At 39.1% G+C, this 12,392-nt stretch overlaps 1 non-coding gene across 1 annotated transcript; it reads right to left on the bottom strand.

The window, feature by feature from the left end:
- Positions 1-229: 229 nt before the first annotated feature.
- Positions 230-337, bottom strand: LOC113605480 (U6 spliceosomal RNA). Its single transcript, XR_003427251.1, has one exon. It is a non-coding gene; the product is annotated as a U6 spliceosomal RNA (small nuclear RNA).
- Positions 338-12,392: the final 12,055 nt, after the last annotated feature.

Genomic DNA, 12,392 nt, shown 5'->3' with positions numbered 1-12,392 from the left:
CAGTGGTTCCAGGACCGGAGACAGTGGTGGCCAAGAGAATGGAGAGGTACAAAGCAGACAGATAATGGGGCAGTCAGAAGTTAAAATGTGAAATCTCTTATCTGGTCTTCCTGGATTTCTTCATGGCTCCTCTTTACTGCAAAGCTGGACGTTTGGATGGAGGCACTTTAGTAGGGATATTGAAATGTCCTGTCAAGATGTAAAACCTTTGACAAGGCTTACAAAGTGATGTAAGCGATAGCTATTCTTGATTCCCTTCATCATTCCTTGTGCAGGGGCTATGCTAATCTTCTCTGTATCATTCCAGTTTTAGGATATGTGCTGCCGAAGCAAGCACCCCTTCATTATTCCTGACTCTGTACTATCTTATGGCTCAGGAATGGGGAGAAGTAGAGGGATACAGTGCAAGGAGGAGAGTCAGGGATGGTTTAGAAAAAGGAGGTAAAATCAGAGAAGGGGAAGCTCATGGAGAAAGAGGAAGGTGTGATACTCAAAGAGGAAATAAGGACAGGGGATCAGGTGGGAGTCGGGCGTACTATGACAGGCATCACTTGCTTCATCTTTTTAAGTATGAAGGCAGTGAAAATATCATTGGTGTCAAAATGTGATCATTTCCTTTAATAGCCAAGGATACTGTGTCTAACCAGCTGTGTGTCCTTGGGATAAGTCTTTTTACCTTAATTGGTCGTCCCCTTACCTGGAAACTGAGGGATTTGGATCTCATCAGAGAATTTCTAAGGTCCTGTCCAACTGTAGAGTAACAGTTATAGCTAAAATTAATTGAGAGTTTCTGTTCAAGTACAAATTCATTTAGTGATGTTCGTAGTTTAAACTCAGTTAGTAATGCTTACAGCCTAGGTAATGTTTGGAACACAGCCATGCTGTCCCTCTAACTATTCCTTGATCCTGGGCCAGAGGCATTAACAGTCCCCAGCAGTGGGGGAACGTAACTCAGCTGCAGGCTGAGAAGCTCGACCCCAGGGACCAGCCCTGCTTGTTATCTGCGGACCTGTGTTTCCATTTGTGTTTTGCTCCAGAAGCTCATGGGAAAAGACCTTTGGCTCCAGTCCTTAAAGCTTACTTTAACAAAGTTCTCCTTGGAACAAAGATTTTTACCTTTTTTGTACCCTCCTTATTGTTGTTTGGAAGAAGAAAAGTCAGAACAGAAAATATGTGAGAAGTAAGAAAAGAGTGGTCAGGTAGACCCTTCCTTAGCTGTTTGGTTTTGTCCTTCTCTCTTTGGAGAAATTTGACGCAGATGTGATGCTGTGTGTTTACTGTGTATGCGTTTCACACCCTCACTCTACATCCCATACACTGTGAAACTATATATAATCTTACAGGAGTCATTTTCATTAGAATGAACTCTCCACGTTAGAATTAGTTCATACTTACCTAAAACTTAAATCATGTGAGAAAAAAACTTAAGCAGAACCAAATAAAGTTATAGTGATATCAAAGCATAGACCAACGTAGCAATTGTTAAAACAAAAAGTTTGTAAGAAAACTGCAAGTAAGTAATGTGCCTATAAAATCGAGGTAATCAGATGAAATTGTCAGGATTAATCACAAGTATTGTTCTGCATATTGTTATCTACTTAATATTTGAGAGATTCTGTCTTGGATTCCCCTAATGTGTTGCATGGTTAAAACTGTTGTGTACAAGAAGATGATGATGTTCTTAAAGTAGCAGATGCTTTAAAATCCAGTTAAGTAATAGATACAACAGAGATGAAGCCCCAGCTGCATATACCAGTTTGAAAGGAGCTTTGGCGTCTTGTGTGGTATTAACAGCTCCTCAATTTTTCTTGAACTCTTTACTGGTCAATGGCATACACTTGCAGGGCAGCTGATCAAGGTGCGGTCTGTAACCAGAGAATGATTTTCCTCTTATGTGGGTATCAAACCTGCAACCTTGGCTCCATTGGCACTCTTCTTTAACAAAAGTAAGCCGTAGAGCCCAATAGGAAAGTCCTGAGAGCGGTGCTGATCCTTTACTCTTACATAGTGAAAATGTACAAATGAAATGCTGTCCTTCAGGAGTCTCCCTCCACTCCTAAATAGAGTTCTTGCTTGATTTTTGTGTCTCTGTTCCAGAAGAATAAACATCGACATCCTTAGTATTTATTTGGCAGTATTCTGTGGAAGCTGTACTGCAAATTTTTCAAGTATGGAAAAAAGTACATAATCCAATATTTTAGACCACAGCCTTGGAAACAGCTGGGACTCTAGTGCAACTGCTCTAAAAATCACCTTAATTTAATTCTCACTAAGAAAAAAGATATCCTCTTTTAGATTTCCCTTGGAAGCGCGTTCTCCACAGTGCCTGATTTCATCCATGGCATTAATCCCTGCACATTGTATATGGCCACAAATATATATTCATAAACTCCTCTCTTCTCTCTGAATAACTGCTTGGATCAAGGAAGCAACATTCTCCAAGCAATACCATTTTGTGCCCTCGCTATTTTGAGATGGTGCATGTGAAGGAACTTTTAAAAGTGTACAAGTGCCATATGAACATATGGGAACATTATCATTACAAAGCTATCTGTTCATATTTTTAACTGAGAGAAGGCTGAAATCTCCACGTAAGAAGTTCGGGAAATGGATATAATATACAGGCTAAAAGTGCTGTATCAATTGTGTATAAGGCAATAGCAGTTCTTTAAATTTCTTACAGAAGCCATGGCAGGATCATCTGGGGATTCTTATTAAAATATTGACTCTTGGGCTCTATACCTTAGACCGTCTGCGTCAGAACCCCGTAGGCTTGAATATCTGTATTTTACATGACCCTGTGGTTCCCTGCACAGCCCAAAGCCAGGGAATCACTGCTCCGAGGGGAGTCATGCTCTTGGTTTTCTTATCAGTCACTCAAAGGTTAGAAATGCTGCTCACATAATAGTCAAACCCCAGGACATTTTGCTGGGCAGGTTATGGAGTTCTCTGTAGCGTTATAAGCTAGTGGAGGTAAATGTTTCTAAAATGTTTCCCTCTGATGGGAGTGGCAAGAGGGCTCAGACTGCTGTCTCAGAGGAGATCTTGGCCATCCCTCCAACTCTCCGTGACTCCTTCCAGGAATGTAGGGACAATGGAAATAGCCTCGGGTTCGCAGTGAAAGCGCCAGCTAGTAATGGCTATCTGTGTCTCTTTGTTCTGCATTGTCCTTGCTGTAGTATTTCTCTCTCTGGGATCAGAATAAATACAATGGGCATGAATGTCAGAATTGGGACCTAATGCCACAGTCTAGGCTCAGAGGACTCTTATGTTAGAAGAGATCATTAGTGTTTAGGGCGGTGGTTCTCATACATCAGAAATCAGTGGCAGGGCTTGTTAAACACAGTTTGCTGGGCTCTACCTGCAAAGCTTCTGATTCAGTAGGTCTGGGAGGGGCTTAAGAATCTGTATGTCTAACAAGCTTCCAGGTGATGCTGCTGGTCCTTAGAATCAGAACCACTGCTTTAGAGTAAGCCTCCAGTTGCCAGCACAGCTGAAATTGATATTCCAGGCAAACTAAGAAATACAAAATTCCCCCACTAACCTGGTGAAGCTTGCCGCAAAACAGGCACAGCTGTATAGTGTAAGTTTATTTTCTGTTTTGTTTTTGCAATTCTGTGTCAAACACTGGACGTTACTACCTGGTTGGTTGCCCTAGATTCTGTCATTCTTTACCTTTCTCTGGGCTCTTTTACCATTTTTGGTCAGAGGCAACCATACCAGATTCTCCTCAGGGGACTCTCAGGGATTTTTTTTTTTCAGCCAACCTGAATCACTCCAACCATGTGTTCTCAATTTATTCATTATATAAATCATCGTCTGCAGAAGGTTGCATATAGGAGACTTGAAGTGAAACTGAAAGAGCACACACACACACACACACACACACACACACACACACACACACACACACAGACACACACAGACACACACACACACAGGTTCTTATGTCGCTTTCTTCCTGATCAGGGACCTCGAGACCACTAGCTAAATTCTTTATTGTATTTGTGGACTTCAGAAACCTATAGTGTGGCAGAGTTAAATATTGAACAAATAAGGGGGATAAGGCCCTTATTATGCTGAGTATGAATCATAAACTTGGGTGGAAATGGAAGTAGGTCTCAGTGGAATTACCCTGTACTCAAAGATTTAGGAGGAAATCAAAAGATCCATGCCTGGAACACATTTGACTCCAAACACCAGGTTTGCACAAAAGGAGAGGGAGTAGCTTAGTAAAGGTGAAAAGCCTTCTGAATTGGTCGTATGAACTGACAACTATTGTTGGGGCTTTGAAAGAAAAATCTCAAGCTCAGTGAGGAGTGAAATCAGCTTAAAATTCAGTTTTTGATCTTTCAGTTAGAGTAGGAATTTTGGGAAAAAGTAAGAAAAGGGAGCAAAAGAAGTAGCAGCTTTAACCCTTCGTACTGTAGAAAAGAAACCAACCTCAGATGCAGGCCAAGTTTAAAAAATTCAGCCAGACAGAAAGAAGTAGGGATATACCAGAGAGAATAGTAAGGGAACATCAGACAACAGTCCCTTCTCCCACAGAACTCTCTAGATCAACCCAGGGTGACGTTCCCCTGGCCCAGAGACGTCTGGGGAACGTTTTGTTCTCTTCCCCAGGCATAGTGGTAAAACTCTAGGGATCTTCTTTCTCTTCTTCATGACCAGTCATCCCTGGCCTTTGCTCTTTTTAGTTAGAACCTGGATTGTTGGTTGAGATAAAGACCATAATCCTAATTCTTAAAACAGCAAGGAAGAGTGTGTGTATGTGTGATGTGTGGGCTGAGTAGAACCTAGAGTAGGGAGCAAGTCCATGTGCTGTTTGATAGAGTTCCAAGGCAGTATCTTTGAGCAACATGATAGTATATTTTGAACTGTACTAACAGCATAGACGGTTCAATGCCCACATTCACGTGACAAAGTGTGTGTGAATATTTGAATATTTAGTAGAGAAGGACTGTTAACACCATTCTTGAAGATTGAGTTTAGAGTTCTATTTGGAACTATTTTAATATACTAACTGCATTTGGGGTCTCCTTAGTTTATGGATTATCCTATCCAATAATAAGAGATCACTTGTTTGAATTTCACACGTATTTCATAGGAATCTTTAGGTTCAGTCCACATTTTCACATGACAGTTATCAATGCATAAGGGTGTAGAAAGATTACCTATCACAATAAGACTGTAACTAGGAGCTTAATTTAAGTGAATGTGCTAATGATTCTTTTCTAATTATGGCCATTAGTTGCTAATCACCTTTAAAAATTCATAATAGAGTCCTCACTGGATTTCTCCATCTAACCAACCACCCTTGCATTTGTATGAGAAACTCCAGAATTGAGACTTAATAGTACTTAAGTTGGAATCCTGCCTCTCTGCATAAAGGGGAAAATCTTTCCTTAGTTGTTAATGTTCTCGGTACTCCAAGCCAAGGCAGGCCCTGGAATTAGAGTAAGTTTTCCAAAAAAGAAGACGGGATTTAACAGATATGGAATGTTACTCCCAATCAAAGCCAGACAAGACAGAAGCTCCTTAACCTCAGCTGTGTTGTGTGAAAAGACATCTGTGTATCACAGAAACTTTCTTTGGTTCCTGAGTTTATTTATGTGATATTCAGTGTATTTAAATGAATTGTAAAATCTTATAACATCTAGGCCTCTTTTTTATGTTGTTAGATTGCATCCCAAATAGAGTTATTAGATATATACAACTTCAGATATCTTATTTTTCATCTCAGATAAAACCTTACTTTTACCTGCAGTTTAGACAGTTTATTCTATTTAATTTTTAAAATCTTTTTAATTTGATAGTGTTTTATGATGCACATAAACTAGAAAAAAACGAACATGCAATATTTCTCAATCGGACATGAGAAGAAAGATGGGATATTTTCAGACATAAAAACTTCATTCCTCTAAATTATGACACCTGTACTTTAAGCTCCTCTGAAAAGAGGACAGTCTTCTGGGGAAGATAGTTCATAGGAGGGAAACAGGATCCATCAGAAAAGCTGTTTACAATAAAACATTTTGACAGCTCAAGTAATTAAATGGGTTTGCCAGGTGCAAAGCAGTATCTTTAATGCCCCTCTGGCTATAATAGTACACAGATTTATCCTTCAGAAAAAAAAAATTGTCTACTGTGAAAACAAGTTAATGAAAGGAAAGGAAAACTAAAATAATTTTCTGAAGATATTAACAATTTAGTTATTAAGACACATCTAAATAGAATAAACTGATAGTTTGCTTAACACTGAAAAATCTAGTGTGTGTTCCTTTTTATGCATTTGGGGGGCAAAAGAGATGTCAGTGTAAACCATAGATTTCTTGCTAGGCAAGCATCTACTTGCCTGTGTGCAGCCATGAATAATCTGCCAAGCCATTTGCTTCTTCTGCATAACTGAATTCAGTAGACTGACTATGCACCTGCACTAAAGGTAAGAATCACAAAAGGGAAAAAAAAAAAGGTAAAATTCAACTACACAGAGACAGTTGAATTGATTGGTTAGAAGTCTACTGCTTTTAGCCAAAGGCTGTTGTATAGCTCATCTAGTAAAGGATTTGTTGCTAGTTGTGCAACAGACGTTCAATAATTTTGTAATGAGTGCAGGAACAGAGCAAAAATATGTTAGGGATTCCCAAGGAATTGTGGTTTTCTTCGTATTCTCATCTTTCTCTGTTTCATTAATGGGGGATTTGTGGAAATAATCACTTTACTCAGTCATGTCATGTTTGAGACATGCTTTTGTGTTTTTAAAATATATCGTGCATAAGAGTTATTCCTTCAACAAATGTTTATTAAATGTTGTAATATATGCATTTAGATAGTGTGTGTGGTAATCCCTTTGACAAACATGTCTTTTACTTCCGTGGGTGTGCACGCGTAGAGAGAGGAGTTTGGCCTGTTTTATTTCATGATTAACCATAGATAATATATTTTTTAACATCTTTATTGGAGTATAATTGCTTTACAATGGTATGTTAGTTTCTGCTGTATAACAAAGTGAATCAGCTATACGTATACATATATCCCCATATCTCCTCCCTCTTGCATCTCCCTCCCACCCTCCCTATCCCACCCCTCTTGGTTGTCACAGAGCACCCAGCTGATCTCCCTGTGCTATGCAGCTGCTTCCCACTAGGGCAGGGACCAGAGTAAGCATTTTAAAAACATTGTCTCATCTAATCCTCGAGAAAATACTATAGAAGAGTTTATATAATTATCCTGTTTTAAAGATGAGAAAACTGAGGCTTAGAAAAAGAAAGCAAGTTGCCCAGGGTGACACCATGCTGGCGCTAGGATCTATATCTAGTCATACTAACTCTAGAGCCCAGGGTCTTCATCACCACGAGACAGTGCTTCACGAGAGGGCTTATTTAATGATAATAATAGCACAACAAATGTAGAAGAGTTTGTATCATAATTATGACAGGTTTATAGAAGAAGACCAGGGAGTCATAAAAGAGGCAGGTTGGGGAGCACAGTGAAACTCTTGAGATGATTACATTGGTGCTTGAGTTTTGCACAGCACTGTAATAACTGCTGTGAAAAACAACCTGCTAGTGCATAGAGTACAGGATTTTGAAATAGCAGATAATTGACCTGAATCCTAAAGTACAAATATGCGTTTGTCAATAGACAGTGGCAGTTTCTGCATTCTGATAGATCAATGGAACAGGATAGGAAGTCCAGAGATAAACCCACTCACCTATGATCACCAAATCTATAACAAAGGAGGCAAGAATATACAGTGGAGAGAAGACAGCCTCTTCAATAAGTGGTGCAGGGAAAACTGGACAGCTACATGTAGAAGAATGAAATTAGAACACTCTCTAACACCATACACAAAAATAAACTCAAAATGAATTAAAGGCCTAAATGTAAGGCCAGATACTGTAAAACTCCTAGAGGAAAACATAGGTGGAACACACTCTGACAAAAAATTCCAGCAAGATCTTTTTTGATCCACCTCCTAGAATAATGAAAATAAAAACAAAAATAAACAAATGGGACCTAATGAAACTTAAAAGCTTTTGCACAGCAAAGGAAACCATAAACAAATGAAAAAACCCACAGAATGGGAGAAAATATTTGCAAATGAAGCAACTGATGAAGGATTAATCTCCAAAGTATACAAACAGCTCATGCAGCTCAATATCAAAAAACAAACAACCCAATCAAAAAATGGGCAGATGATCTAAATAGACATTTCTCCAAAGAAGACATACAGATGGCCAAGAGGCACATGAGAAGCTGCTCAACATCACTAATTATTAGAGAAATGCAAATCAAAACTACAATGAGGTATCACCTCACACCGGTCAAAATGACCATCATCAAAAAATCTACAAACAACAAATGCTGGAAAGGGTGTGGAGAAAAGGGAACCCTCCTACGCTGTTGGTGGGAATGTAAATTGGTACAGCCACTATGGAGAACAGTATGGAGTTTCCTTAAAAATAGAGCTACTGGGCTTACCTGGTGGCGCAGTGGTTGAGAGTCTGCCTGCCGATGCAGGGGACACGGGTTCGTGCCCCAGTCCGGGAGGATCCCACATGCCGCGGAGTGGCTGGGCCCATGAGCCATGGCCGCTGAGCCTGCGCGTCCAGAGCCTGTGCTCCACAACGGGAGAGGCCACAACAGTAAGAGGCCCGCGTACTGCAAAAAAAATATAGAGCTACCATATGATCCGGCAATCCCACTCCTGGGCATATATCTGGAGAAAACCATAATTTGAAAAGATACAGGTACCCCAATGTTCATTGCAACACTATTTACAATGGCGAAGACATGGAAGCAACCTAAATGCCCATCAACGGAGGAATGCATAAAGAAACTGTGGTACATACATACAATGCAATATTACTCAGCCATGATAAAGAATGAAATAATTCCATTTGCAGCAACATGTATGGACCTAGAGATTGTCATACTGAGTGAAGTAAGTCAAACAGAAAGATAAATATCATATGATACTGCTTATACGTGGAATCTAAAAAAAGGTACAAATGAACCTATTTATAAAACAGAAATGGAGTCACAGATGTGGAAAACAAACTTATGGTTACCAAGGGGGAAACGGGAGGAGGGATAAATTGGGAGATTGGGATTGACATATACACACTGCTATGTATAAAATAGATAACTAGTAAGAACCTACTGTATAGCACAGGGAACTCTACTCAGTATTCTGTAATGACCTGTATGGGAATAGAATCTAAAAAAGTGGATATATGTATATGTGTAACTGATTCACTTTGGTGTACAGCAGAAACTAACACACCATTGTAAATCAACTATATCCAATAAAAATTAATTTAAAAAAAGAGCCCACTGTATGCAGTTGGAAATCACCTGAGTTGTTTGGACAACACAAGTCAGACATGTCTTACATCAATGAGAGATGAAAAGGAAGGGAAAATCATGAAGGTGCTACAAGATATGTTAAGAATTGTGGACTCTTCTAGCCGAACAATAAATGAGAGGATGGATGCAAAGGCTGTGAGATATAAGAGCCCAAAAAATAGAGCTATTGTCATCATCGATGTAGTTGTTATGATGAATGCTAAGCGCCAGGCAAAAAAACTGAAAAGATTTTAAAGGAAGAAACAACAAAAGGGAGTAACATCAACACAAAATTTCCCAAAAAAAAGAATCAAAATAGAAATAGATGTGTATACTTTTTAAAGTTGTCAACAAATGTATGCTGAACACCTACTATGTGCCATGCATTGTTCTGAGTGCTTTACATGAATTAGCTATTTCAGTGTTATCAAGAACCTTATGAACAAGGTACTATTATTATTTTACAGATGGGAAAAATGAGGCAGAGAATTCACACAGCTAAAAAGTGATAGAATCAGTATTTGATCTCAGGTAGCCACTCCAGTCCTTCATGTTTAACAACAACTTGCTACCTTTCAAGCATCTCTATCTCTTTGAGGGCATAAAAATATGTAGTGACACAGTGAAAGCTTAAGTTGCAGATATCAGTACTTGAAAGTGTCTTCTATCTGAACAGAATGCCCCAAAGTTGAGAATACTCATAAAGTTCATGTCTACTTTTTCTAGTATATACTAGATATTTTCCTTTGACCTCTCTGCCTTGTCCACTGTGAAATTAATATTTTAGCCAAAGAAACCATTCTGACCCTGGCCTTATGGTAAAGTATCTAAACCCTCTTGACAGTTGAGCCTCAAATATCTGTCATCAGATTCCCTCTAGATCCTTTCAGCTGCTTATTTGATTGCCCAGCTGACCCAAAGTTCAACATTTTAAATCTCTTAAATCTGTTTTTACCTAAGGGAATAGAGAAGCACTGTTTTAATTTATTTCTTTTCCTTCTACTGCGTCCTCATAAGATGCTCTCCTAGCTGCACATGATCATTTCATCTTCTCATTGAAAGTCAAGGAGGCTGCAAAGCCATTTCGCTTACCAGGAGCAGGTGGTACCAGGTGTTGGAATACACGACTCCATTACTTTAGGAGAAGATACCCAGGAAGGTTCTTGGGTCTACAAAGTAGCCGGGCAAATAAGGGATGGAGGTCTCAATAAGGGTAGCAATTTTTGTTTTCAGAATGAATAATCTTTCTCACATACATAAGATTTCTCGAAGCATCTGCTTGTGTTCTTCATAAAAAAAAGTCACAAAGGGTCTGGGGTTCTACCACTTGCTTAGTGTTAATCATGCAGTTTTTTAAAAATGGTCTTTGACTCAAGTTTAATATTCCTTGCCCCAGATAATATAAGCTTCAAACACCATGAAGCTCACTATTTAAAGTCCACACTTATATTTCTGATATATTTCAAGGAAGGGTAGTGACTCCTAATTATATGAAGTAGGCAGGTACATAGGTCCCCATTAGCAGGTCTGGCACGTAGGCGGCACCAAATGAATGGGCATTATAAATTTTAATAGTAATAGCTACTAAAGAAGTACCTGTAATGAGCCAGGTGATACACACAAATGTGTTTTCTATAAACCTCCTGACACACACTTTACTTCCCTGTTTATAGATGAGTAGATTGAGTTTCAGAGAAATTAACTGACAGCCAGTTAAGTCTAACTAAGCCACATCATTCTGATTCCCATGGTCTTGGTTGCATGACAGAAATTCCTCTAAGATACGCAGTAACACGTAGCATCCAGTGGTCAGCCTCTTCAGGTAGAACAGGAGCTTTTTTATCCCTAATGGAAGAGTTTTAGACCCGTAAGTCCCATTTTGGAAGATAAGTCCACTTTCCATCCCATGACACAGAAAACTCCCCTCATTAACGTTCAACATGATACTGGTTGGTGATCCTTAGCTAGCAAAGTTAAATTAAAAAGAAACAAACATAAGTGGGGAGAAATTGGTTTTGATCACCTAGTATATACAAGGCACTATGCTAGATTCAGGGACGGAGGAGGGCATCGAGGACAAAGTACTCTTCTCTGCATCTGGCATTAAAAGAGACAGGTGACATGCTGATTATCTATAAAAGCATGACTGGGGATAAGCAATAAAATAGAGGACAAGTGGTACAAAGATAGGGGACACATTTGATTCTGTTGAATGGGGTCAGGGAAGACTTGCAAAGGAAATGATGTTTGAGTTAAAACTTTAAGGATAAATAGAAATTTGACAGGATAATGAAGGTGAAAAAAAGGATCAGGTCTTATACATTCAAAACATATTCAAGCACTAGAAACACAATGATGACTAAAGACATGGTCTTGTCTTGGTGAGAGATACTTAGATGATACCGTGCCTCTCATGGTCTCGTGGGAGATGAATATTTAGATGGTCTGGTGTATATCAAAATGTTAAAATGGAACTCTTTCTAAGTCAGTCTCCTCTAAGGTCCAAAGGCCAAGACTGAGTACCTCTACATTTTAAAGTGAGCTATTGGACCATCCATGCAGGAAATGATCTAAGAGTCTGTCGGCAAAAAGGATCAACGACCTTCCATACATTAAACCTTGCATCCCAAGGGGTGGGTAGGGGGTCGGGGTGAAGGCAGAAACTTTTATTTGAATGAAGTTTGGAGTTCTGATTATTGGTATAGATTGGACATTTTCAATCCCAAAGCGAGTCAGTCTTCATGAAATGAATTTTCAGGAAGAAAAATAGTTCACAGAGCTTTAATCAAAAACAAAATTTAGAATATCTGGTTTCTAGACTCATGTTTAGAAACCCTGGATACATGAAAAAGGACCTTGGAAGGTTTGACAAAATCCCAGTGCCCCCCAGTGAATAAACTACAATTTTTCAGTAAATTTTTTCCTAAATATTCTTCCCAATAACTGAGTTTTGATCCATAATGTGGAGCAGTGAATTCAAGAGTTCTCTTCTGACAGAGAACAGATTTGCTGTTCTCAATGTGGTCATGAGGTGATGTTGT

The sequence above is a fragment of the Aethalodelphis obliquidens genome, unplaced genomic scaffold (genome assembly GCF_003676395.1).
Source record: "Aethalodelphis obliquidens isolate GAN/ISIS:26980383/991018 unplaced genomic scaffold, ASM367639v1 scaffold2, whole genome shotgun sequence".
Taxonomy (NCBI): domain Eukaryota; kingdom Metazoa; phylum Chordata; class Mammalia; order Artiodactyla; family Delphinidae; genus Aethalodelphis; species Aethalodelphis obliquidens.
The sequence above is the reverse complement of the archived record's forward strand: the minus strand, read 5'-3'. Positions and strand labels throughout refer to the sequence as shown.